Genomic DNA, 27,798 nt, shown 5'->3' with positions numbered 1-27,798 from the left:
AATGTTAGAGCTGGTTTGCAGCAGCCCTGGGGTCCAAATCCTGGTGCTAGAATTCCAGATCCAATATCCTACCCATTGCGCCACCCCCAGTCGTCCACATGTAAGAGATGGCTTAGTGCTGAGACACTGACAAGTGTTGTGATGGCCCAGGACGGAGGGAGGAACCTGCACGCCGATGGGTGCCACCCTGGTTCCATGTTTTGGGGTAGCTAGCTCTTCAGTCTTTATGAACCTCAGTTTCCTACGATTTGTCAGACATGCTACTAATCTCCTCTAAAAGTATACATTTTAAGAAAGCAGTACCAGCGGAAAGTTTGTACTAAAACTTTGTACTAGCATCAGTGACTTGCCGTATAAGTACCTGGGTTGTTATAGACATTCCCCCGCGAGCCTCTTGGAGATTTTTCCCTTTCTTCTTCAGCATCTTTTGGCATCTTCCCTACGCCCACCATGCACTGACATTGTGATGAGCTTTGAGACATTTTGGATGAGGCCTTTGTATATGAAATTAAATGTCAACCTGCTTGAGTTGCCTCCAAATTTCCCCAGGAGACCTCTGCTGGCACTTAATTTCTGATTAATATTACCCTCTCTGAAACTTTTAAAGCCCAATATGCTTTTCTTAAAAGTGGCTTTTTTTTTTTTTCATTTTAAAAGATACCTGGGAAGTTCATGCTCAAGAACTTACTATACGACCTGGATCCGTGCACTCTTGAAGAGCCCCAGGTGCTGCGTGCAAGCATGCTGTGTCCATTTCTGCACTTGGTCTGGTGCACTGATGTCAGCCAATCGAATGCCTGGTAGTGCTCATGACCCTCCCCTTTATGTGCTATTAGACAACCAGTGTCATTTGCTTGCTTGAAGCTCTGGAAAGCTGGGAGCATTTCCTAAGGTTGAGGCGTGTGACCTCTAATCAACATGCGGGAGAAAGCCGCGTGTTCTAACACACGGTTTCTGGCTGACCATCTGTTCAGAGAGGAGGATGCCTGTGATCTGCAGACTTCGCCTTTCAAAACTTAGTTTCAGAGGGAAGATCTAAGGAGAATTAATGGTAAAAAAAAAAAAAAAAGGCGTGTAAGGGATCATATTAATCAGTTTGCAGTCACTCAAACTTCAAAAAAAATTTCCTTTGAAAACAACTAATTTGCACAGCCTCTCGGCCTGTAATGATTCTCTATGAGTTATCGGCACGGATTTCACATCAGAAGCTGTATGCTGCAAAATAGAAGACCTTTAAACCTCTGTTCAGTTGGCTCTCGCGCCCAGAGACTAATTTTCCTCTCCCTTTACCTCCATCCTGCCTCTTTGAAGAAATTGTTGCAAGGAGGGATTTTCTGCATGACCTGTTTCAGGGTCACTTTATGAAGACAACTTTCCCCAAAGCTCTTCCCCAGCACTATTTCAGGAACACTTCTTTCCCAGCCAGTATGTTGTCAAGGTCACGTGCCTGACTCTTGTGCAGCTGCAACCAGTTCTCCCGGATTCGCCCAAGGTGGGAGCAAGTCTTTACAGGAACACAGAGCACAGGGCCAGGGAGGGGACAGTAGGGTACCGCCTGGCCTTGAGCCAGTGTGGCAGGGGCATTGAAGGAGACAGCTCCCAAGACACGGTAACTGGCATTCCGGTTCACGCCCTTGGACCTACTGTCAGGACCGGGTGTGCGGAAGGGGTTTCAGATACACAGACCATTTGTTCTAATTTAATTCCTATTTTAAACATTTCAGTTGACCTAAAGGGACTCTTAAAAGTTTATTTGGTGAAACTTGGCTTGCCCTAAACTGTAGAAGAATCTTAACAGGATCATCATTCCATGGCCTCAAGATGCTGACTCACTGAGATTATGACCAGATTAAAAACAGCAAAAACAAAAACCAAGGAGGACTAAGTCTTTTGTGCCATATTTAATCTTTGCAAAGCGGGGAAAAATGCCTTCAAATCATGATATTCAAAAGCGTGGCCTGGTTGACACAGTTTGCATCAGGGGAAAACAACGTGGGTTGTACAAGTCTGGGACGTATTATGGTGAAGGCCTTTCCGAGCAAGGCCCCCGGACTCCACAAGGGTCTGCACTGGTTCCGGGGTTCCGGGCTCCGGAAATGATGAAGAGCAGCTTCTGATTTCACAACTGGATCTTTGCTTCCCCTCCCTTCCTGTTCATATCCTATATGGCAAGTTTATTTATAAAATACCTCACAGTAGAGTAATTCAAAGATTGGTGGATCTCAAGTGGCTAAGCTGGAACTGGTTATCAGAGGAAAAACACATACAGATGTTCACCTGCTGGATTGGCCCTGTTTCATCCACCTGTTTGATCTCAGGGGAGCTGCCATTTATTTCAGCCGGTAGGGGACAGATCCTAAAGATACTGGAACTGTTTTCTATTGAGGATAAACTCTGCACTGTGTTATGGATCCTCACCGTTTCTTCTTGATAGTTGAGAAAACGAGGCCCGGAGTTGAGAAGAGATTGTCAGGAGGTTACTCAGCTAGCTAAGAATTTTAGCCAGAACAAAGAGCCCTATCTTATATTCCTCCACTGACCCCTTCTTCCTCCCCTACCGGTTTCCTTCTTGAGCTGTACTTGCTGATGCTTCCAAAGTAGAAATCCTTGCAACACCATCTCTTCACTGCATTTCCTCGTTGCTCAAGATTTTTACAGATTCAAGATGTTCTTTGAAAAGAGAACTTTCCTGAAGTAAGCAAGAATTCCAGTAATGCCCCAAGGCAGACTTTTTTTTTTTCCTTCCTTTTTGGCTTCAGCTTACCCCTGACTCATGTCTCTTGATAACTGAGTTCTTCTATACCAAGAACTTTAATGATTTTCGTCACTGGCTCTTCAACCGTTCTTCGGCCTGATTTGTTCTGTTTTCTTGGGTGGTTGGCCATGAAACTAGAACCTTGAGAAGGAGGAGGTAAGCTCTGCCGTTCACACTCTTCTCAGCCAGAGCTGATGGTGGCCCACGGATGTTGTAGCTTAAGATGGTTTTCTTGGATAGTACCTTATGTAGAATTTGTAGCAATTTTAGAATTTCTGAGCAAACCATTGAAAATGATTTCCTCCCTTTGTGGCTTTCAAGAGCTGGTCTCAGCAGTAAGGTGACAGACTCCATTGACAACTCAGTAGCCTTTGGAAAGGAATGCTCTGGATGATGACAGGTGCTTCCGAGGGTCTTCTGCACCTGACCTTAAAGGAAACAGTGGGAGGTGAGTGATGGGAGATGAAAATATATGATGTTTTTATGCATGCAGCTGGTGCTCGGAGTTTCTCTCACCACAAACATAGAGACTCCCCACGTGTGCCCATGTAAGGTGACATTCAGGATAGGTAGTGATAAGTGTGACAGAGGCACTGGGCACTCAGAGTGGACCGTTACAGGCGGTGCTCTTGGAGAGGGGGCCTGGAGCTCTCCATAGCCTTCCTCACCCAGGAATTGTTTCTTTAGTCTGGGAATCATGGGAAGGTCCAGCAGGTTCTAAAGAGGGGCTGGACCACCCAGGGGTGGGGGCGGTGGCTATTTACTAATGAAAAAGGAAACTTTTTAATTTTAAGTGTATTTATTTATTTTGAGAGAGAGAGAACAAGCAGGGGAGGGGCAGAGAGAGAGAATCCTAAGCAGGCTCTGTACTGTCGGCACAGATCCTGATGCAGGGCTCGAACTCACCAACCATGAGACCATGACCTGAGCCAAAATCAAGAGTTAGATTACCCACCTGGGCCCCCCTGAAACGGTGGTATTTGACAATCAATTCCATCATACCCAGTGGAGTACCGGGAGCAGCTTACACCAACTGATTGTTACCTTCTCGGGAATTTTGTGAGCTGGTTTTTAAACATAGCAATTATCACACATTAAATAATGGAAACTTGTATTTAAAACAAGCACAAGTGATAAATACCCCAAACTCTACACTCATTTATTTAATACCCTTTACTTTTACCTGTGCTTGCGAGGTTATTCACACCTCTTACGTCTGGATTGTGGAAATGCTGAGTAACGGTTTACCACTGCATTCTCTCCCAACTCTGTGCTAAGTGTGGCATTTTCATCCTGAAATTGGCTGGCTAGAAACCAAGCTTTCCTCCCAGTCTGTTGACTGTCAAACTGGTTGTTTCTGGCTGGGTATCTGCCCTACTCCTTCTCTGGAATTCTGTTGTGTTGAGCGTCCAGTACTCACCAGGACTTACCAAGGGACCTGGCTGCCAAAGTCACTAAGAAGATAGAAGCCATGAACTGGATCTCACACAGAGGGTGAGCCCGAATCACTAAATACAGGGGCTTTTTCTCCAGAGTCACCACCCCCACACAGTTGGTTACTCTGTCTTTCTAAAGCTGTCTCCTCCACGGACTTGCTGGCCACCAGATTTCACCAATTCTTCTAACTCTATGTCAACTCTTTCTCCATCCATAATCTTTGTCCTAAAATGTGGTGTTCTTCAAGTTGCTGCTCTGGTCCCTCTTGCTGGGTCCCAGGTAGCTCTACTCAATACTCACGCAAATGTCCCTGGTGGACCAAACTATTCAACATCGCCAGCACCAAATCTGTTACATCTCTCTTACCCCAAAATATAGGCTTTGCTTTTGATTTGTCTGTAGTTATTAATGAAAGACCAATTTCCCCAGTCTCTCAGTTTCAAAACCCTTAGTCATGTTTAAGTCTTTGTGACATAGTTTTTGTATTTTTGTCTTATTTCTCGTCTAGAGTATAGGCTTTCAGGTGGGGTCACTGTTGATTGTTCCCATTACGCCTTCTACGTAATGCCAGCCTTAAAAAATACCGAGTATATTTTGTTAAAGTGTACAGTTCATTTAGAAAGTGATAATATTTTATTTAAATGTCCTATAATGTGGGGCAAACTAATACCCCTTTATTTCAAGGGAACAAGGTGGAGCCTAAATCCTGATGGTTGTGTGAACAGAAGCCACTGGAAGGTTACTTGAAAGGGGACATCCTATTTATTTGCCTTTGGCTAATGGGGATGAGAAAAGGTATTTGTGTGGCGTCTGTGCCAGAGAAGATAGAGAAGCTGTTTCTCTGGCCGTTCATTGTGACGTCTGTTTCCTCACAAAGGGAGTCTCGGCAGGAGATGGGGAGAGGCTCTCTGCCTTCTGAGTGCCTCAGCCTGTAAATGTGGGTTTTCTTTTTAACTTTTTTTTGGTGTTTATTTATTTTTGAGAGAGACTGAGACAGAGTATGAGTGGGGGAGGGGCACAGAGGGATCCGAAGCAGGCTCCAGGCTCTGAGCTGCCAGCACAGAACCCAACACAGGGCACGAACTCATGAACTGTGAGATCATGACCTGAGCCGAAGTCGGATGTTTAACCGACTGAGCCACCCAGGTGCCCCAGCCTGTAAATGTTTTAACCAGTGGTCCCTCCTAAGGCTCCTGCTCACATCCCAGTTCCTGGGAGGCCAGGGGAGGGGTGGGGTGAATCCTTTCCGCACATTTCTTAGACTCGTCCATAGCCTCATACGTCCCCAGGGCTGAGTGCTTCCGATGAGGTGCAGAGAACCCACGTTATGGTTTCAGAATAAATGGGATTTTCCTTTTATCATTTCCCTTTTCCTTCTAACCTATATTTTAGGTATCCGTGTTTATACAAATTCAATTTTAACATGCAGTGCTTTGAAGATGAGGTTATTTCGATATTCATGAACTTGTGAGGTTATTCAAAGAAAGAAGCATATAAATGGTGGCTATTTGAGTGAGTGAACACGAAGGTACATGTGAGGGTCAGAGGGAAAGATAGAGGGAAACCGTGAGATTTGATTAATAAGTGTAGAAATGCAGGGGAAAAAAGCACTTTCTGAAAAGACGAAAACAAACCCCATCATCAAGGTATTTCAGTCAGGATTCTTCTAGGAATTGAGCAGACCACAATGTGGTAGGATTTGGATAAACAAACACATTTTCAAAAAATGTTCATGCATGTGTTTACTGTAACCACACTAGACATTTTATTACATGGTAGGATATTTACAATTTCAATAATATCCACCATTTACCAGTTAGGCGTTGACCACATATTTGCCAGGAACTCTTATCTATGATTCATATATGATAGATACCATTTCAACTCGGTCCTTCTGAGGACTTTGTAAATTGTCATCCTGACTCACATTTGGGGTCCCGGAGACTGAGAATGGGTAGGGCCATCGAGACTTGGCCACGTGATGCAGTCGTGAGCAGAGAGCGGGGGCCCATGTCCAGCTAGTGGGGACGCACCCCGGCTCACTCCCCGTTGTGGTGGGAGGTCTTCTGCAAACACTTTGCCTTAATATGTTAAGTGGGTCCTAAGATGAATATGTGGAGATTTGCTGGGGAAAGAACAAGCAAATATCTTCTATTTGTAGTCTTAGAAACTTACAATCTGATTTTTTAAAAAAAGACATGTTTCACGCGTTTCACAAAATAAATTGGAAGTTATGATTCCTATTTAAAACATCCCCGAGAAGTGTCAATGACCATTTTAAAAGAGGTGTTTGGGGTCTGGGCTTTTGTTTGGAGAAGAAGGCATACATTAAGCACCAGTGCATGCATATATTCAACACACTTACATCGAAAGCTATGTTTGTGATCCTCAGAAGCTCCCTCTTCAATCTTACAAGAATATGTAATTTTCACCAAGTGTCTTTGATGCAACACAACCCATTTGTCAGTCTCATGCCCTTGAGGAAGCTGTAGCTGATTCCTGGTTATCGACTGTCTCCTCTCTCTCTCTCTCTCTCTCTCTCTCTCTCTCTCTCTCTTGTCTGTCTGGGGGAAGAAGAAGCTGTATAGACCCTTGCATGGATGGAGAACCCCACAGACACCTGGGAGAGCCCAGAGCAGACCAGAGAGAGGCTGACTCCCAGCATTCCTGGCTCTACCCGGTGTTTCCTTTTATTTATTCAGCATTGCTAAGTCGATCAGCATAAGGCTTGGTTCTTTAATGACTCCAGGCACTTCTCTGAGCACCACAATAATCATTGGCCAATTCACGTTTTTCATTCCCACTCAAGCTTCTGCAGGCAGTGACATGTCACTACCTCTGCCCACTGAGAGCTTTCCATGGGGCGCAGCTGACCCCCTGCTGGGATCCTGCCCACATCTCACTTGCCTCCCACACCTGGGGCATACCATCCATGGCCACTGCTGCCTCCAGGGGGGACTTGGCAGAGCCTTCTTTGAGGGCAAAGGACCAATACAAATTAGAAAGAAGAGGCTTAAATCTCCCAGTTGAAAATAAGGGAAAAAACTTCTGTCCCCCTCCTTTTTGTTTCAGATCAGTTACCTGAGAAAACGCGCTATTGTAAATTCTTTCCCCTCTCTGAAGTGTATATAAATCCTTTCGCAGAGTAGATGGGTCTCTGGTGAGCTTTAGGACCCAAGGGCCTTTGTCAAGGGCCAGGAAGCCACCTCTGCAACACAATCATCTGGGAAGAAGCACCCCCGTCTCCCAGTTCCCGTGGGGGGCTAGAAGTCTGACTCCTGTGGGAGCTTGCTCCAAACTGCAAAGCTACCTCGTGTCCTAAAGGTATGAGAAGTTTGTTTTTCCTCTGAATAGAGCTATGCAGCTCACACAGATGGGCACCCCAGGACCAGGGGACTCTAGGATGAACTCTACATTGACAAATGGTGCCATCAAGGCCTCTCCTGGAGGACTAGTTATCGCTTCACCTTGATAACGTGTATGTGACGTCTTGTATCTGCTTGGCTCTGTTCGGGGTGCGATTTCCTTCTGTCTTTCCAATCTCTCAGCAGACTGACTGCGATGCATGCCACATTCTGGTTTAGAGCTTACTCAGTACTAAAAGTGTTTTCTTTCCTTTCTACCTTTGCGGAGAGGGCTTCTGGGTTGGGAGGAGGTTTTGCTTTTATTTACATTTCCCCCAACAAGGGATAGGGGAGCATCTGGGAGAGTCCTTGTCTTACTGGCAGAGAGAAGCCGGACTCCTGTGGAGTCTTAAAAGGGGTCCGTGGACACCTCTCTTCCCTGCCCATATCTGGCACGGGGTCAGTGCACCACGCTTCACCCTTCTGCCTTATCACCCTGAGTCATCGGGGGACAAAGTGCAATCACCCTCCACTCACCCCCTGAACCTTCTTTCTGGGACCCTCTCTGAGACGGAAGGCCCGTTCCTACACGCCACGTTTCCTGGGGAGGAATCCTCTCCCTATGCTTTCTTCAGCTGTCTCCCGCATTTTCCAGGCTCCAAGGGCCTGTGAGTGAATGGCTATCAAGTGAATTGTCCCTCCTCAAATTCCTACGTTGAAATCCTAACCCCGAGGACCTGAGAATGTGCCTGTTTGGAGAGAGGTCTTTAAAGTGGTAACTGAAGTAAAATGAGGTCGTGCAGGGGAGGAAAAAGTCTTCCTTCTACCCTTCTTGGATATGCGGCCGGTCTAAGAATGAAGCTGACCTAAAATTGATAAGCAGGAGGAAAAAACCAATCAGTTTAATTACATATGTATGCATGGGAATTTCACCAAAATATGAGACTCAGTGAGGCGGGCAGCCAGATGATTGAGATCTAGGCCACCCTGAGCTACAGAAAGGACAGAGGTTTGGAGTTTCAGTGGGGAGCGGGTGGCAGGAGACAAATTATGGGAAAGGGAGGGAGGAGATTATGGTAGAGTTTAGTTTGTTGTGCAGATGACAGTCTCTCAGGTAACAAAATTATCTCTGGGAGTAGTCCTCTTTCTGGAACTATACTTTGACTAATGGAACTTTCCTTTACAAAAGGGGAGATACGTATTTTAAGCGGTTAGGGGGGAGGTAAAGACCTTTTTCTGTGTCTGCTGGTTTCCCATCACTTTAACTCAAAGTGGCACCTTCTGAACCCCTTCAGCCCTAATCCAACGTGTCTGGTGTCCTTGTCAGGGGAGGACACACACCAGGGGAAGGTCCCGTGAAGACACAGAAAGAACACGAACCGTCTGTGAGCCCACAAGAGAGGCCTCACAAGAAGACAGATGCCTTGATGCTGGGCTTCCAGTCTCCAGAATTGTGGCAAAACAAGTGGGTGTGGTTTAAGCTGCTCGGTCTGTGGCATTTTGTTACCGCAGTGCTAGCAAACTGATACTATGACCCAGGAGCCTTTCCGCATGTGTCCCCTGGTCATCTTACTGTTTTCCCGACATGGACAGGGAGTCACAGGAGGCCTCAGAAACTTCGGCTGTAATAACACAAAAAACATCAGTGCGGTCATTTCCTACACGTATTGATCGAAAAAGTCTCCCGACGCCCTCTCTTCTGTTTAATCAAGGCAGGTACACAAATGTTTTAGCAGCCGAGGAAAGCTCTCCCTCCATCCTGTCCCGTAGTGGGCCCATGGGTGCCTCTCATGATAATACCAGAGACTACTGAAACAGGTTATTTTCTTAGTGCCCTTTTGCTTGTAGTCTGTGTGCTTTTGAGACAGGAAATCTATTCCGAGTTTGAGTGTGTTGTTGATGCCACGATTCTTCCGTGTTAGGAACTGAGCTATGGAAGATATTTTACATGTGATTTCACCTGGAATTTACTTTTGGTTCATCCTCAGTGTGTCGGTTTTGGGGCCGATTCCAGACACCTGTTTACAACAGCTCCCCAGGGCGTGCGCCCAGGTGGATGGCAGGGACCCTGCCTCGAGTGGGCAAGAGAGTGACGATCTTGCTGCACCAGATAGAAAATGCAACTGAGTGAAATTTGATTTGTGGCTTGTGGACAAGTTCACTCCAGGCAGGAATAAAGCATTTGATTAAACTGCCATTTACGGAATCATTAGTTTCCTGCTGTGCACGCTTGATTGCTCGTGTGCTTAAAGCCCGCATCTCATTTGTGATTCACTGTGTCAGGAGTTTTGAGTGGAACGCAGCCTGTTGCTTCTTCCATGCAGCTTGAGTTTCTTGAACTGCCCCATTTTGTTTTGCTCGGAGACAATGGTGAACATGTTGGCTGTGGAATCACAGCAGTGGTAGTCATGTCATTAGATTAGAAACCAGGACAATTGTCCAGTCATCACGCTTTGTAGAGGTAGCACGAGCCCTGGTGGTTAGGGAATACATAATACTTGGATGGCATTTTATTAATTAGCATTTTCCCCTGCTTGCCTGGGATGACGATTCGTGAGTTCTAAGTGAATGTGAGCACAGACAACAAAGAACTGCCTCAGTGTCCCAGTTACCATGCCAACTATCTTCTATTCACTTTCTGATGACATTCTTGATTGATTCTTTAGGGAACTCTGGGTACCACACGAGCTTAAGGCTGTCTTTCTTCTTGCTATCTTGACAACAACATTTCTCTTCTCTCCAAGGAAAGTATGAGCGCATCTTCATGGTGGGTATTATTTCCACCTGAGTTTTGTAACTTTTGTTAGGAAATACCTATCAAAATTAAACAAATGATGCCATTCTTACATGGATAAAGATTTCTCTCTGGCGGTATTGGGGCTTTGCCTCAAGGGAGCAACCAGAGCTGCAATAGCCTATGTGATCCGCTAGGTGGAGCCGCTGTAGAAAGTATTTGCATTCAGCGTTTGAAATGACGGAAGAAATAAATAATGAGACTCTTGATGGGTCTGTGGATAAAGCGATGACTGTTTGCCTTTTTTGACAACGGTGGTAGAGATCTCTGGAATAAAATACCAGCCTGACAGCTTCTTATCTATCCAGCACAAAATTAATTACGTTTCTAGTTAAGCACATTAAGAGAAAATAGACTTTTGATTCAAATTTAGGCATGCATCTTATTTTATTTCATTTGTTTTACCTCATTTTATTGATTTTTTATTTACAGCAGTTCCTACTTTTCTGAAGGCAAAAAACAGGGGAAAGAAAATGAAAGAATAATCCTCTGTTGTCTTCATTTGTATGTATGAATGCAGCCTTCCCCGTGAGGTCTCTATCCTGTTTGGCTTTAAGCCTTCTCAGGCAAGATATTACCTCCCTGGTAATGGAAGCGATGAACAGCTTGGGCATATGTGAGGCTCAATACATATTCAATGCATAGCATTGTTCTCCCATTTAACAAACATCTTTATTGAAAGACGACACACGGGCTCTCTGGAGCCACGTAGAACAAACACACCCTGAGATTAAACCATGGACCCCTCTCCGTGTGCCCTGCTCTCATTCCCCACTCTTACCTACAAAAATGTTTCATTTTGTTTGGGATGAGTTCTGCTTAGAGCTTATCCAATCTAAGCTTTGATTCAGGTATTTAGCCAATTGCTATTGGTATTAGAATATGTTGGTGAACTTCAGTTTTACATTTTACTGATGCAGACTCTTTTATTAGCCAGAGGAGAGGCGCTCCTTCCCTAGTGAGCTCAACCACTATTATGGGTAGATGTGAATAGTTAGGACCTCTCTGGAGAGTAATGCAGAGCATACAGTGGCATTTAAAGGGCACGTATCCTTTGACCCGGCCGTTCCAGGGCTTGGGATACAACCGACCTGCATGCTTGCACCAAAAGTCAAAGGCACGTGTGAAGATTTTTTTATTGCAGCCTTGTTCGTAAGAACAAAAGTCTGGAAACCACCTAAACATCTACCACTAAGGGATTGAATGAATGAGGGTATGTCCATACAAGGGAATGCAGTGTAGTTATTCAGACAGATTAATTACACTGACTTACTGAAATGTCACCCATATGTTGACATCTCTTCAAACAACATCCGGGAACAATTAAGTGAAAAAAATGCAGAATGGCATTTGTGACATGTTACCATTTGTATAAAAAGTAAGGAACCATAGGGACACCTGGGTGGCTCAGTCAGTTAAGCATCCGACTGTGGCCCAGGTCACGATCTCACGGTTTGCGGGTTCGAGCCCTGCATCGGGCTCTGTGCTCACAGCGTGGAGGGGGAGGCTGCTTTGGATTCTGTGTCTCCCTCTCTCTCTGCACCTCCCCCACTCGTGCTATATCTCTGCTGTCTCTCAAAAATAAATCAGTGTTAAAAAAAATTTAAAAAGTAAGGAGCCATTGATTATGTAGCTACAGGTTTGTGTGGATGCTTAGATGGCATAGAAAAATCTGGAAAAATGAGCAAGAAAGTGACAGCTGTTATCGTCAGGAAAGGGAGCCGAGGGGAAGGGGGGGCATGTTGTTTCTCTATATTGTTTGTCTTCTGTGTGTATCGTGCAAAGTACATTATGTGAAACAAAGTGGGTTCACTCCCTAGATGAAGCATCAGCGTCTGGGGCATCCTCGGGTGGTTCGGGGGTGTTGGTGACCCCTGCGTCCCCGGACCTGGCTGGGGCCTCAGGGTGGACTCTGAACCGGCTAACACCGAGGGGGAGGCCTTGGCTCTCTGTGCTCTGGGGCCGAGGTCCCGCTTCGCCTCCAGGTTCGGGCTTGTGCACCCGCCTTTCCCTCTGCCCCCACTTGGCCTCCGTGCAGGGTGACAGCTGCTAGGTCGCCACAGGACAGAAGCCTAATGGGCCCGGGAAGTAGCTTTCCAGCTCTCTGAGGCTCGCTTCTTGGAACAGGCTGAGAGAGCGACATGATGGATGCCTCGACCGCCACCTCCCCGGGAGGACGCATCGCTAACTTCATTGCTTATTGACTCAAGGCCCTGCTGCAATATGGTGTGAGGGACGCGGGGATTTGCTGACTCTTCCAAGGTTACGGGGATTGTCACTGAAAGGCATGTGATGCTCTGAGCCGCCTTCCGACTTTACGCCTCAAGTTTGTGCTCTTCCTTCTTTACATTTAACGCTGAGTTAGACTCTGGAAAGTTATGGCTCTGCAAGCCCGGAGCTCTTAATGCCAGGAGGGCACAGCGCTGGGCGACACGAATGTTCTAATTAGACCATTAGCTCCATAATGACCGCATTAAGAAAGAAGGGAGGGGGTGGAACCCACACAGCGTTCTAACTCTACAGCAATTGCTGCAAGCATTTTTTCGAATTACTGCTGCCCTCATTTTTTTCAGACCTGCAGCATGGATGCGGTGCCTGTCAGAGGTGCTGCTGGCCATGTGAGCAATTTGCAGCGAGCAGGTTCGAGCTGGTGCCGCTCCGGTGGGCCGGGTCGGCCGGTCCGTCGCCTTGACCGGCCCAGGCTGTCTCGGGCTAGCTTCTGGTTGGTGTCGTACAGGATCCTGCCCTTCCCGAGAGGGCCGTTCACCAGATCCGTGGGGGAGTGGGGACCGCGTGTCACTTAACAGTCGGGGCTACAGTGATGCCTTTTTATGGAGTGGACAGAACCAAAGATCCCAGCCTTGTCAAGGATTGGTCCTTTTAACGAATTACACGTCAAGGCTAACGAGTCCGCTACAACCTTGACTGTCTCTCTCCACGTGAGATGCATAGGATCGGCCATTCAGCATACTTTCTCTTGGAGGCACATTTCTTTGTTTTTCCTTCATTAAATAAATAAAGCCAAGCTACCTATCTTTAGGTAATGTATTTTCACTTTCCCCCCACCCTGCTGTGACTCTATTAAGACTAGCTGTTCTAGCCAACCTACACGGGCTGGCACCCGGCTCTCCCAGGGGGTGAGGAAGGGGTACAGGGCCGCAGGGGGGCTGGGCCAGGCCAGTCTCCACGGTGTCCTCGATGTTTGACAGTATTCGGATTAAATGAGCTGTGGAGAATGTGCCAGAGGGAGACTGTATCGCTTGTAGAGTGTCAGGGCGGGACTAGTTGGAGTTCAGTAACTGTAGGATTCCTTAACAACTCTGGGATTTTATGGTGAGGCGGCTGACTATTTCAAATGTTTGTTTAGCAATTTCCTGAAGTAGAAGTTGCTTGAATAAAACAAACCGAAACATCAGCCTTCACTGGCTTTCACTGGCTTCGCTGGCTGCCTGTCTCCAGATAGCTCTACTGTGTTCCTGATCACAGAGGGAGCGAGGGCTTGGGTGGGGGCCACTGCTTTTCCTCACCTGACTTCTCCTAACGTCACATCAGTTTGTCTCCTTATCCCTGCAGCTCTAGGATTGTAACCTTCAGACGGAGATTCCCGGGGCTTCCTTGTAAAGCTGTGAGGGCATCAAGAGACCAATCACAATCCTCAGGTTCCCGTTTCTCAGGAGACCAGAGGAAGAGGGGCCTTGATGTTCTCTGCACATTCTTGTGCAAGCTTCTCATTTTGCCTCAGCGGAGGGCATTTTCTCATCCGCTCTGTCGGTCCTGTTCTTTTCTTGAAATGTCATGGGGGGTGATCTAATGTCCTTGTTGGACTCAGCTTCCTTTCTCTTTCTCGGCTGATGCTGAGTGACCTTAAGTTCTCTTCCACCGTTTCTCTGCTTGTCTCCCATAGGGGCACGTGGGCAGGATGTCTGAGTCTAACTTTTTGCAATTAGGTTGTGTTTTACGGAGTTCGAGTATGGAGAACGGGAACCAGAGGTAAACACCTTCCTTGCTGCCTCCATCAGGGGTGACCCTCTTCCCCTGACTAGAAGATCCTCCTGCTAAGAGAGACACGAGGACATTAGGTGACTCCACCGGGTCCCTTCATTTACTGTTCCACGGGATGAACTTCCTTTACCCTGGATATGGGATATTTCCCCTCTTGTTGATTTGTGATACGTGTTACTTTTAGAACTGGCTGAAATACCTAAACTCTGTGCCAACTCTTTCAGTAGATGGTACTTTGCATTGGGAGAGTCATTCAGTTAAACCCAGTGACCTCTAAGTTGGGTATCGCATCGAAAATGACAGAACACGCAGTTAAATTTGAATTTCAGATGAACAACAAATAGCATGATTTTCCCCTTGAAATTTAAGTTTATCTGGCAATCCTACCTCTACAGCTACTACCCAAACACACTTTGTCTGAGAATTCTTCTCTAAGAATACCTGGACAGTGAGGATGCCCTTTTCTCTCTGCGTCAAGAACATCCCCAAGAAGGCTCATCTCTACTCTTCATTTTGAATTATAGAGGAAGAAACCCTCTACCTTGTGGAAATTCTTGTGATTTGCACACATTCCTACCCCGTTGACGTTGGTGACGGCATTAAATGTATCCCTGAAATATGTACCCTAAATTATTAGAGCAAACGAGAAGGGCGGGTGCATTTGTGTTTTGAAACCGCTATCGAAGTTAAGAGCAACTTTCTCAGGTTGCCCGATTTGGTATAATAACAGGCATCTCTTTGCCTCTGCAGCTCATTTGCAGTGAATGTCTTTTGTGATGAATTAAATGGCTCCAGCATTTAAATAATCACAGCTGTTGTTTATTGCTTCGCATTCTAAAAGGAATAGAAGTGCTTGCTTAAATAGCCCTTTATGCCAAAACACTCAGAAGTGTAGGATGCTTGTAGATGGCAAAGGGGCATGGTTATCTTCCCGGCAAATGGAACCTTTTCTGGAATAGTGACAGAACATCTGTATTTACCAAAGAACCTCAATCCTCTCATCAGGACTTGGGAAGTAAGATTCCCCCCAACGGCCGCCGAGGTAGCTACTCTTTTGTAGTGGAAACAGGAGGAAACTTGAAAACAAGGGAGGGTGGTGGGTGGGGCCTGAAGCTACCATGGCTTTTGTATGAATTCCAAATCATACTCTGAAGGCAGAGCCACTGTGGGCCTGGGACTCCGAACATAAAAACGGAACGTCCGACACCCCAATATTATGCTGCTTATACTCACTTTTCCACTCAATAGGGTGTGGTTTGTGTTTTGTTTTTCTTCCCCTTTGCTCTTGAGTTTCCCTTCTTTTCTGTGTAGTGTTTTGCATATAGTAAGTTCTGAGCACTTCCTGGCTTTTTTTTTTTTTTTTTTTGCATACTCTCAGGTGGTAAAAACACTAATTAAAAGACTCTCTTGAAGACTGGGAGAGGCCAGCTAATTAGCCGTCAAGAATTCTCATCAGTCTTTGACAAATGGTATTGGGAAAACTGGATGTCCCTATGCAAAAGAATGAAATTCTTCTCCCCCTTTTCGTACAGTGTTCACAAAACTCAACTCACTATGGATTAAATATTTAAATGTAAGACCTGAATCTATAAAACTCCTAAGGTAAACATAGGGGCAAAGCTTCACGACATTGGCCTAGGCAATGACTAAGGTTCTTGAATCTATCACCAAAACCACAGGCAACAAAAGCAAAACTAGGTTTAAATAGGCCAGTGGGGCTACATCAAACTAAAAAGTTGCTACTTGGAAAAGGGAAGAGCAGAGTAAAAAGCGATCAATAGAAAGGGAGATTTTTTTTTTTTCTACAAGCCGTATGTATCTGATAATAGGTGAATATCCAACAATTCAGTAGTAGAAAGAACCCCCAAATAACCTGATTTAAAAATGGGCAAGGGAGTTGAATAGACATTTCTTCAAAGAAGACACACAAGTGGCCGGCACGTGTACGAAAGGATGGTCCCATATGGGCAGGAATCATCAGAATTGTGAGGAAATGCAAATCAGCATCACAAGGAGCGATGATCTCACACAAATGAGGACGACTGTCTTAAAAAACAGCAAAAGATAACAAGTGTTAGAATGTAAAGTTTAAACCCTTGTACACTGTTGGGTTTTAAGCAGTGTAAGCTAGTGTTGAAAAATAGTGAAGTCGCTAAGGAAAACAATGTGGAGGTTCTCAAAAAATTATGCTAGCACTACCCTACCGTTCAGAGTCCCACATGCAGGTGTTCAAAAGAATTGAAATCAGGGTCTCCAAGAGGTATTAGCGCTCCCCTGTCCATTGCAGCAACGTTCGCTATCGCTAAGACGTGGAAACAGCCTGAATATCCGTGGACAGAGGAGTAGATAGAATGTGGTACATGCCTACAAAGGGATATTACTCAGCATTAAACAAGGGAATCCTGCCATCTGCAACAACGTGGCTGAATCTTGAGGACATTATGCCGAGTGACGTAAGCCAGTCGCAGAAGGACAGGCACTGCCCAATTCCACTTACGTGAGGTGTCTAAAATAGTCGAACTCCCAGAAACAGAGGGGAGGCTGGTGGTTACCGGGGGCAAGGGGACAGGAGACGAGGGAACTGCCATCCGGTGGGTACGGGGTTGCCGTCACACAAGGTGAATGAGCTCTACAGGTCTGTCGTTCGATACCACCCAGGGTTAACAGGGCTGGAGAGTGCACTGAATTTGTCAAGAGAGTGGATCTTACGTTAAGTGTCTCTCTCTCTCTCTCTCTCTCTCTCTCTCTCTCTCTCACACACACACACACACACACACACACACAGACTTCTTACCTCGAGTCTTTTTTTTTTAAGCTCCCAATCTTCTTCCTTTTTTAAAAATTTAAATTCAAGTTAGTTAACATCCAGTGTATTCTTGGCTTCAGGAGTAGAACCCAGCGATTCAATTTTATACTGTAAATCACCTCCTCTTGGACCTTACCTCCAGAGTGCAAAAGGAGCCTTTTAGCTAATGACAAACCGAGTCACCATATATGGATGTTATAATTTGAGGTTTTCCTAAGATTTGACAGTCTGTTGATACACGTAAAGTCAAATAATGCCGACTAATAATTGTACTGGCCCCTCTCCTCCAGGCTCACTTGAACCAAGGTAACTTGGACCCCTGAAAATTTTTCTCTCCCTGCTCACAGCAAAAGCATTTGTCTCCAAAGTCAATCTTATGTGTGGTTATTGGCCCTGGGACTGCTGACTCAGTCTCATAGTACACAAGAGCCTGATGTATCAAATCCTATTGCCCTAATTAATTTATAACGAAGACTGTAATTGCCGTAAGGACAAGAAAATCACATTCTCTCTAGCGCATTCTCCTGCTGAAGCTGAGTCATGTGGAGGCCAGATTATATTCGGACAGTGAGCGTGGGGAGCATGGAACGGAGAGGAAGGAGAGCCTGTCACGTGACTCAAGTATTCATGGCACGTGAGGGTCGTCTGCTGCCGCGTCCAGGTCCGCAAATAGATGCCTTCCGCTATGAGAACTGGAGTGCCAGAACTGGTACTGAGAATCGATTACTCACTTTTTTTCTTTGTGGCTCTCTTATTTCTAAGCCTCCATACTTCTAGATCAGACGCGGCTTGTGTCTCACCTCCTCTCTGTTTATCTTCTACTCCATTCGTATTGCTGGGAACCACTTCGCACGATGTGACCTCACGAAATTTCCCATGGTTTCGTGACCTCCTCTTTCTGTTCCAGAGCTTCTCTGAGGCTGAAGTGTGGGGCTCAGGTGTAAAGCTGGCAGTGTGAGGGGTTCACACCTGGACTCGGGTGCAAGCCCAACAGGATAAGGGGTTCACACCTATTGGGTCACAATTGACAAAGGAGCTCTGATGGATAAACCTTCCTCTTTTCTGAACAGTTCTTTATACACTGAGGCACTTTATACATCATTCCTCAGGGGGGCCCAGCAGAATCGAGCTCATGTCCACAATGGTGAACAGCTGAAAAACACACCTGTGTGTTAGTTTTCTTTCCCTGTTTCGTTCTTCTCAGCCCCCACTTCTGTTTCTGAGATCACGTGGCTCCAAACAGTACCTGTACTGGGGTATGTCTCTGGCTCTGCTTTCAGGAAAAGACGGGGGGATGGTAGTTTGGGGGATGGTGTTCTAGAACTGGACCATGCCCTGGGGGGACTGAGTAACCGGGGTGTGAGAGCCCTGGGTGTGTAGATGTGTCCTAGCGATTCACGCTGCACCAGCAGTGATTTGGGATAAGTTTCAGCTAAGAGAGAGAATTATGGTCATGAGAGCCTTCTTGCTTGTGATTCAGCATCCTTCCAGGGACGTGAGGGCAGGTCCCATGGTGCTGCTGGAGTGCACCCTTGAAGCTGAGACACATAATGCACTACAGAAATGAGCTAGAGATCCCCGAATGCCTTGGCATGGTATCGAGAAGGGATCAGAAGGAAGGCTCAAGGTGGAAGAGATGTGGGGATATATTTATTATGTGAGAGCAGAAAACCTGTCACCAGAATTATGTTCCTTGGAGAGGCTCAGAGGACACACCCTTTAATAAAGCAGTACGGGAACCCTGGTGAGAGGGACAAACACCAGTGCCATTAAGAATCCTGGAATACCATTGGCACACCTGGGTGGCTCAGTTGGTTAAGCGTCTGACTTTGGCCCAGGGCATGATCTCATGGTTCATGAGCTCGGGTCCTGCATCAGGCTCTGCACTGATGGTGCAGAGTCTGCTTGGGATTCTCTCTCTCTCTTTTCTCCCTCTCTGCCCCTCCCCACTTGCCTTCTCTCTCTCTCTCTCTCAAAATAAATGAATAAACTTAAAAAAGAAAATGAATCCTGGACTACCACAAGGAGACACCAACGCCCTGCGGTGGGAGATGGGTTCCATGCAGAGTCAGTGGCCCAGCCACCTCGATGAGGTTTCAGGTGCCAGTTGTTTGGAGCACACTGTCTTATCCTCTTTCAGATAAATGGCAAGTGATTGCATTCACCTTCCCTACCCGTAAGAAGGAGGCATATTGCCGGGTAAGACTCTCTGGCGTTTGGAAGCAGAGTGTAGTTCAACCCATTTATCAGGTGACTCAAACGCTTTCAGTTTTGAAAGATTCCCAGGACAAAATTGAGCTTTGCAGCAGGTCTAGCTGCAGAGCAAACAGCTCTGTGGATCAGAGCGTATGACTCAGCAAGTCGGATGGGTAGAGAGGTATCCGCGGTGGACAGCGGTGCTCGTTAGAGGTGTAGTAACCCCCACCTACAAGAGTCAGCATAGACCCCTTGAGATCCGGAGCAAGAACATACCTTCTGCAGCAAGGAGCTACTCCCCACTTGAAAGGCACTGTGTTGCTGGCCTGAAGGCATGGCTGGAGGTGTCTGTGGGGAGCTGGGTCTTATCCGACTCACCCGGCCAGTGGGCCAGGCAGGTGTAGCATCAAATCTTACACTGAAACTGTTTCTTTGGAGATCACTCTCGAGCAGGTCTAGAGGTCCTATCAGCTACATGACCAGGCCTGTGCACCTGTGCACCTGTGTCACACTAACACCTCGGCTTACAGCTGTGGCCTTGGAGGTTTGCCGTGACCACTGACAGGAGAAGAAAGACCCGGGCCTGGTTCCTGGACAGTGGGCTCCATATCGTGGTGCTAGAAGAGAATGGAGCTCAGCCACACTGTGGCCTCACTCAGGGGCAGCATGGGAGCTCGATCAGCCACTTTGGATGGAGTGGACACGTTCCAGGTACTGGTATGTTTGCAGACTTCTGGCCTGTGTCAGATGGCTTGGCTGTTGCTCAGGGACCCAAAGGAAGATGACAGGATGCACGTAAATTTAGGAAGAGGGCGTCAGTGGGCTCATGGCAGTGGGAACATACATGAGCACCTTGTGAAATGCTAAGTAATGGCACCGGCCACAAAGGTGACTGCTCCGTGGGTGTCAGCCAGCCTCTGTCCTTAGCTCCAGTGCCTTAGGACGGGCCGTGAAGAGAGTTGGTTAAGGTGTTGGGCGTGAAGGCCAAGTACAAGCTGTCGGCATGTCTCCCACGCCATGGCAGATTTAGATAACACCACCATTGCTGCCCAACTTGTCATCAGCGAAGTGACATGGTGGCTTGTGTGGGCACTTGGGGGCAGGTGCTGCTCAGTGGACCAGCTTTGCCCCAGGTGGGATAATCACGCTTACCCTGCCAGGAGAATGGAAGGGTGTCCCGGAGGCAGGGGAAAGTCCAGTTCTGTGGCAAAGCCTTTAGGATTGCAGTTGGGTCAAGGGGGGCTATGGACAGTAGGCCCATGGGAGTCACTGCTCCGACTGGATCTCTTTGTCCAGCCTCTGCTACAAAGACCTGACAGGCGGTGGTGGTAGCAGACGTGGTGGCAGAAGTGACTCACTTTACTCAGCACTCTGTGTGCCTCCCAACCGCCCGTGGGATCAAGTGCTCCTGTTATGCCCATTTATTGAGGAGGATGTGGGGGCACAGAGTCGTTAGGTAACTTGCCCATGTTTATTGACACACCTGGAGAGATTGGATTGGAATCCAGCATCGGCCTCCCGGCTGGGACTCTCGACTGCCTTCTGGTGTTGGTTCGCTCTGTGAGGTGTGTGTGGTCCCCGAGCCCTGCTGGTGGAATTCTACAGCTCCAGTTCTGGGCTCTGAGTTCTTGCTGTGGATACACCACACTCTGTCCATGCACTGTTTGACTGTTCTAGAACCCAGATTCGGCGAAACTTCTAGATCGTGCGAATCACTCCGTAGACTGGTTTCCAATCTCTGTTATTGGCAGGTGCAGGCTGGTGTGTGCTTCCAAGGGAACTTTCAAGTAATGAACAGATATTTTTAGGTAAGGTTCTATATTTCAGACCTTTCACTAATTAATATTGGCCTTTCAGTTAACCCAAATCAGCAAGGGTTCGTACATATTGATTTGCACTTATTTTTGGTTTTCTCCTGTGAGTATTCTCACGTGTTACCTTTTTCATTTGTCTATTGTGTCCCCAAGGACATCTCAAGTTCAGAAAAGCTTAATTTGATGGAAATATTCCTTCTCTGTTAGTGATGACTTTCTTGTAAGCATCAACTATTTCCTGATCTCTGGAATCTCTCCTCCCTCTGGGCCCTGTGCCCAGTAAACTACTCCAAGTAAACACTGGATAGGCACCGGTGGCCCACAGTGCCACAGCAGCCACGCTTACCACTGCCTTCAAGAACTTGTTTATTGATCCATGTTTCTCCTATTACTGATCTGCATATTTCCTAACCTGCCTTCTTTTAAAAAGAAGGTATCTTAAGAAAAAGACAGCATGGGGCACCCGGGTGGCTCAGTTGGTTGAGCTTCAGACTTTGGCTCGGGTCATGATCTCACAGTTCATGGGTTCAAGCCCTGTGCCGGGCTTTGTGCTGACAGCTCAGAGCCTGGAGCCTGCTTCGGATTCTGTGCCTTCCTCTCTCTCTGTCCCTCTCCCACTTGCACTCTGTCTCTCTCTGTCTCTCAAAAATAAATAAATGTTTTTATTTTTTTATTTTTAAAAATTTTTTTTAACGTTTATTTATTTTTGAGACAGAGAGAGACAGAGCATGAACGGGGGAGGGTCAGAGAGAGAGGGAAACACAGAATCGGAAACAGGCTCCAGGCTCTGAGTCGTCAGCCCAGAGCCTGACGCGGGGCTCGAACTCACGGACTGCGAGATCGTGACCTGAGCCGAATTCGGACGCTTAACCGACTGAGCCACCCAGGCGCCCCAAAATGTTTTTAAATAAAAAAGCAATTGGCATCTATTTCATGTTGATAAAAGGACTTGACTGTAGCTGCTTTCTCTTCTGTTTTGGAAACAAAGACGGAATGACTTTTATTCTTTTTTAAGTTTATTTATTTATTTTGAGAGAGACAGACACAGCATGAGAAAGGGAGGGACAGAGCGAGAGCGAGAGCAAGAGAGAGAGAGAATCCCAAGCAGGCTCCACTCTGTCAATACAGAGCCCAACATGGGGCTTGAACTCATGGAACCATGAGATTATGACCTGAGCTGAAACCAAGAGTCAGACTCTTAACTGACTGAGTCACCCAGGAACCCCAGAATGACTCTTTTTTAATGCTCCACTTCCAGTCTGGCAGACAAAAGTATCGCTTAGGATAAGCTGCTTCAGGGCTGGGGTTGATCCTACTATGTTCATGCCCCTGCAGCATGGTGCCAGGAGAGACAGACAGAGACAGAGGGACAGAGGGGGGCAGAGAGATAGAGACAGACACAGAAAGGGGGGAGAGAGAGAGATAAGGGAGGGAGAGATAGAGAAACAGAGAGACAGAGAGAGACAAGGAGACAGGGAGGGAGAAATAAGAGAAGAGAAAAGAGGACAAAAGAAGAGAAGAGAAGAGAAAGAGAAGGGAAGGGCAGGAAAGGACACCATTGCTGGGAGCAGCATGTAGGAGGTCTGCATGAAACCATCCCTGTTCCTCCTCCTGCCTCATCTGTCCTCGTCCTTGCTGCTCTGGGGCTCAGCTGCCCTTGTCCCCAGAAGCACCATGTCCAAGGCTGTAGTGACAGCTGGGTCAGAGACAGGAATTACGGAGGACAGAAGTAAAATAATTGATAAAATGGTGGGTAACAAGTGTGTGCACTAAATTCACCTGATTGACTTCATTTATGAGTTTTGAGAAAAATTTAAAAGCTGTTTATTAGTTTGCTGGGGCTGCCGTGACAAATGATCACAAACTGAGTGGCTTAAGACAACAGAAATGTATTCTCTCACAGCTCTGGGGGCTGCGGACGGAAATTAAAGTGCCAGCCGGTTTGCTTCCTTCTGGAGAACCTGTTTCAGGCCTCTCTTAGCTTCTGGGGTTGCCGGCCACCCTTGGCCTTCTCTGTCTCGTAGACCCTCCACCCAATCTGTCTCTGTCTTCACATGGCCTTCTCTCTCTGTGTCTCTGTGCTGAGCCGATCCCTGAAGGAGGAAACAGTCATTGCATTGGGGCCCACCCTCACCTACTAGGACTGCATTGCAACTTGATCATATCTATGAAGATCCTTTTTCAAACAAAATCACATTCACAGGTTCCCTGGGTTTGAAATTGGACATATCATTTTTGGAGGCAGAATTCAATCCACCATAGATGCTTATGAAGAAAAATGTTAATTGGAAATAAAATAATAAATTAAAATAGCAGTTTTTAAATATTTTAAAATGTTTTTTTTTTTAATTTATATTTTAGAGAGAGGGAGAGAGACAGAGTGCCAACAGAGCAGGGGCAGAGAGAGAGGGGAAGACACAGAATCTGAAGAATGATCCAGGCTCTGAACTGTTGGCACAGAGCCCAAAGTGGGGCTTGAACCCACGAACCATGAGATCATGACCTGAACCAAAGTCAGACGCCTAACTGACTGAGCCACCCAGGCACCCCAAAATAGCAGTTTTTCCTCCCATGGAAAAAGACACAAAAGAGGTACCATGAGTCCTACCAAAAGAAAGCTCCTGTGTGGAGTCTGTCGGATCCTAGTTTTGCTCTCTGTGTCCTTGATGACCCCTACCCCCAAGGTAAGGCCTGTGATGGGGAAATGAAGTACCTTGCAAGGACAGTGGCAGTCATTCAGTGGGATTCCTGGACCCTCCTGTCCCCTCTTCTCCCAGCACGTGTGTCCCAGGAGGTGAGTTCTGCTTCGGTCCCGGAGGCTTTCCCACCACCATGGTGGTGCTCTTCCTTCGTGGCCATGCTGTGTGCCCATTTAGTTTGTCCTCTTCTTACCATTGCTGCTGCCTCAGCCATTGGAGAGAAATCTTCCCGCAAGAAGAAGGACCTCAGATACCCCCGATGATGTCAACACTCCACATGGCTCCTCCTCCTCCGGCTCACTCCAGGGAAAAACCCTGTGCCTCCAGCTTGTCCCTGGAAGGGCTTGAACTACGCATCTGGCACCGTGACTGTTCCAGCTCTTGTCTGACTTCCAACCCGCCAATCTCTGAGGCTGACATGCAGGCAATTGCTTCTCCCCAGGATCTACTGTGAATAAAGGGGCAGGTTTTGAATGGCCCAGCTCTTCCTTCCAGTTCCCCCCAGCTGCTCACTGAGTTACTTTTCCTGTTCATACAAAGGAGCCTGGCACCGTCAGGTATACGGCATCCCCTGCCCCGACTGGGAGCCTGGGGCGAGTTCCCCAGAGCTGTGTGCAAAGCAGGTGTGTGAGGTGTGCAAGGGGTGTGTGTGTGAGACAGACTCAGACCCATGCCTTCCTAACGAGGAACTGCCGTCCACAAGTGGGGCTGTGTCTTCTGTCTCGCCCTTCCCCACTGTCTTTGCCAGGCCACCCTCCCCCTCTAGTTCAGAGGCCTAATTCTGGTGCTCAGAACCCTAGTTTTGAATCCAAAGCTCCCTTTACTGTTCTTTGCAGCGTTCTACTAAAAGTGGCATTCATGGAAATCTTTCCTCTAACCCAAGGGGACATTGCAGACCAGACCCCTATCATGACATTTGTCACTCTTCCAATAGCTACAAAGGTAAAGCAATCTCATTATATACATTATCTTGGATACAGAAAATGCTGAGAACCCTCACTGGAATAGGTCTTGCCCAGATCGGAACAGGGCTGTGAATTTATTGCAGACACATTTCCAGTGGCTTCCCTGCCATGTTTTACCTTCGCCAAGTTTTATTCTTACATTAGTTAGTCAGGAAATGACTGTTTCCAAGAAACTCTGACAACATCCTGAGAAAGAATGACTGAGTCAGAGTTTTGCATAATCAGGAATCCTGAGGAATGTGGAAGCCCATGGACAGGATGCAGCAAAAACACAATTTGCTAAGTGGCTGTGCCTGAGTTTGAGGAAAGTACAACTTTCAAAACACTTCTCATAATTTGAAAATAGGATGGGAAAGATAGGCTTTTGATTCTGGACTACAAATAGCTTTCTTTCAAGGATCACTGTGGCTGGTGGTCATTGGGACCTCTTCCCTTTGGTGGGGTCCCAACCCCAGCTTAGGCACATTTGACCACTAGTGTCCAAGGAACAACAGATAAGTGCCATTCTGGATTAATTTTTGATTCATCTGTCCAAAGTAAAAAATTAACCTGAAGCTGCTTTCCAGTGTTGCCAAATTTGCTGCTTTTAGGAGATTTGAAATAGCTGCTTGAACCAGGAGGGATTCTTAGAAGTGCTTCAACCTTTAGGCAGAATGCTTAGAGTGTTTAATGACAACCTCTAGAAAATTCTGAGGGCCAAAGCTGATGGCAAATATGGCCTGAGCTCGTTTCTCAAACTCTTCCCTGACTACGTGGGTAGCCATCTGGAACAAGTGTGGGAACACAGAAGAAATCCTTGGCCTTATAGAGCCCACCCTTGGCTTCCCTGCTCCAACATGCCTCCCTGTACAGATGGAGATTATTTCATTAGAGCAAAATGCCAGAATAGTAACATTCTTTTTCTTTCCCATGTTCTGTGATACGATCTTTTATCTCTTTGCTGAATTAAACCTTCAGTTCTGAGTGTGTCTTTGGAAAGCCTGCTCTCCTAGTAGGCTCTCACATGTTCAAAGGTAGGTAAGTAGGTGAGGAAGGAGGAGTTGTACAGGGTGAGGGCCCACCTGATGTGCATAATCTCCCACAGACCTAGGAGACCTCAGGCATGTTAGAAAGTCTAAGGAAACCTTTTTGTTCTTTGGCCAGCATCAATCAAATTATAGTTGGAGTGATTTTCCAGCATCTTGCACAAACTGGGAGCTAATTGTGAAACATTTCCATCTTTTAATTTCTTCTTGCCCACCTCCTGTCCCAAAGGGGTAAAAATGCTGGCATGGTCAGAGACTAAGAGCAAGCTGAAGGCTAGGGCTGCAGATATGGGGCAGAGACCAAGTAAGGGAAGGGGAAGCTGCAGGAGAAAGCCAGTCAGGAGTGCACAGCCAACAGGGCTGCAGACTGTAGCCATGGGGAGGGACAGAAATCAAGTCCAAGTGGCATCAGAGGAGATTCGGCTTAGTGGGAGGCAGTGAGCAGTGTGGTGGCTGAGCCTGGCAGTAGGGTCAGAGCAATGCTTCTGGGGTAGAGGAAAATCTTCCTGAAGTGTGGAAGTCCCTTGTTACAGTGGGTCCAGTCAGGGCATTCCTTGAATTAAGGGAAAAGAATAAATGGAACTCACAAGATGAGGACGTGGGAATGAGTCCGAAAATCAGACTCCAGCCTACTGACTAGGGTTTCAGAGACACATAAACAGACCATGTGCGTGGAGGACAAAGGGGCCCCCAAGTGACTTCCATGTACGACACAGTTCAGGGATGCAGAGCCATTGTTCTCAGCTGTGGTCAGGTCCAAAGTCTGCTGGCTGGTGGGTACAGGGGCTGTGCTGTCCCCCGAGATGCTGTGGGGTCGGGGAGAGACTGTGCAGAGTTGATGGTAAACATGACCTGTAGAGGAGCTGGTGTGGACCCAGGAGCTGAGCTTCACACATCCACTTCTTGCCTTCTAGAAACCTGCCCTAGTAACAGTAGCTGTGCACCCTTTGTGCCGCTCCTCTGCCCGAGGTGGACAGTGGTCATTGGTCACAGCAGCACAGCAGAGTAGTTAAGGGCACGTGTTCTGGAGTTAGGCCTGTGTCTTCAACAGCTTCTCCTCTAACAATACATGGGTAAGTTACCTCATAAAACGAAGAGTCCTCATCTGCAAATATTACCCATCTCAAAAGTTTTTAGGAAGAGTGAATGAAATAATTGTATAAAATATTTAGCACAGGACCTGGCCCATTATTTGTTCTTAATAAACAGAATCGCTGACAATGAAATATTTATGAAATTATGTGTGAAGTCATTAATAATAAAATCATTACTAACATTCTTCGTATTTCCTGCTGCTGAGTGAAGAATTGGCTTTACCCAAAGAGATGTCTGGCCTTTGTCCCTGGCTCCTGGGAGGTAACCTCTAAATCCGTGGAATTATCCCAGGGATTGGCACCTCTTCGTGATTTGTGGTGGGCTGCTTGACCAGATCTGATAGCTCATGCTAAGATGACTCAGGGTGAGGAGCTGGCCAAACCAGAAAGATCAACCATGTGATGTGAGGGGTGGCACTTTGGACAGCCACATGGGACATGGTTCAATCAGTCATGCCTGTGTAATGAAACCCCAACACAGATTATGGACACTGAGCTCAGGGGCCCCGAGGTGTTAATGCTCTGTCTGCGTATTTCCGTAGATAGACACTGAGAAGGAGTCCCGGAGGGCATGGAACCTTCCTATTCCCTGATTCCACCCTATGTGTCTTAGTCCATTTGGGCTGCTGTGACAAAACTACCACAAACTGGGTGGCTCGTAACAACATAAATTCATTTCTCACAGTTCTGGAGGCTGGGAAATCCAAGATCATGACACTGGCAGATACGGTATGTAGGGAGAGCTTCCGGACCATGGATGTTCCACATGTCCTTACGTGGTGGAAAGGGTGAGGGAACTCTCTGGGGCCTCTTTATAAGAGCACTAATCCCATTCATGAGAGTGCCACCCTCATGATCTTATCACCT

The 27,798-nt window shown here is 46.9% G+C and overlaps 1 long non-coding RNA gene across 1 annotated transcript; it reads left to right on the top strand.

Moving 5' to 3' along the window:
* The first annotated feature begins 804 nt into the window (after positions 1–804).
* On the top strand, positions 805–24,335 carry LOC109251787 (uncharacterized). Its single transcript, XR_002073707.2, has 4 exons — positions 805–3,203; positions 19,865–20,045; positions 21,086–21,142; positions 24,058–24,335. It is a non-coding gene; the product is annotated as an uncharacterized LOC109251787 (long non-coding RNA).
* Positions 24,336–27,798: the final 3,463 nt, after the last annotated feature.

Source organism: Panthera pardus, unplaced genomic scaffold, assembly GCF_024362965.1.
Source record: "Panthera pardus isolate Hobbes unplaced genomic scaffold, ASM2436296v1 HiC_scaffold_15, whole genome shotgun sequence".
Classification (NCBI taxonomy): domain Eukaryota; kingdom Metazoa; phylum Chordata; class Mammalia; order Carnivora; family Felidae; genus Panthera; species Panthera pardus.
Note: the sequence above shows the minus strand (reverse complement) of the source record. Positions and strands in the feature narration are given on the sequence as shown.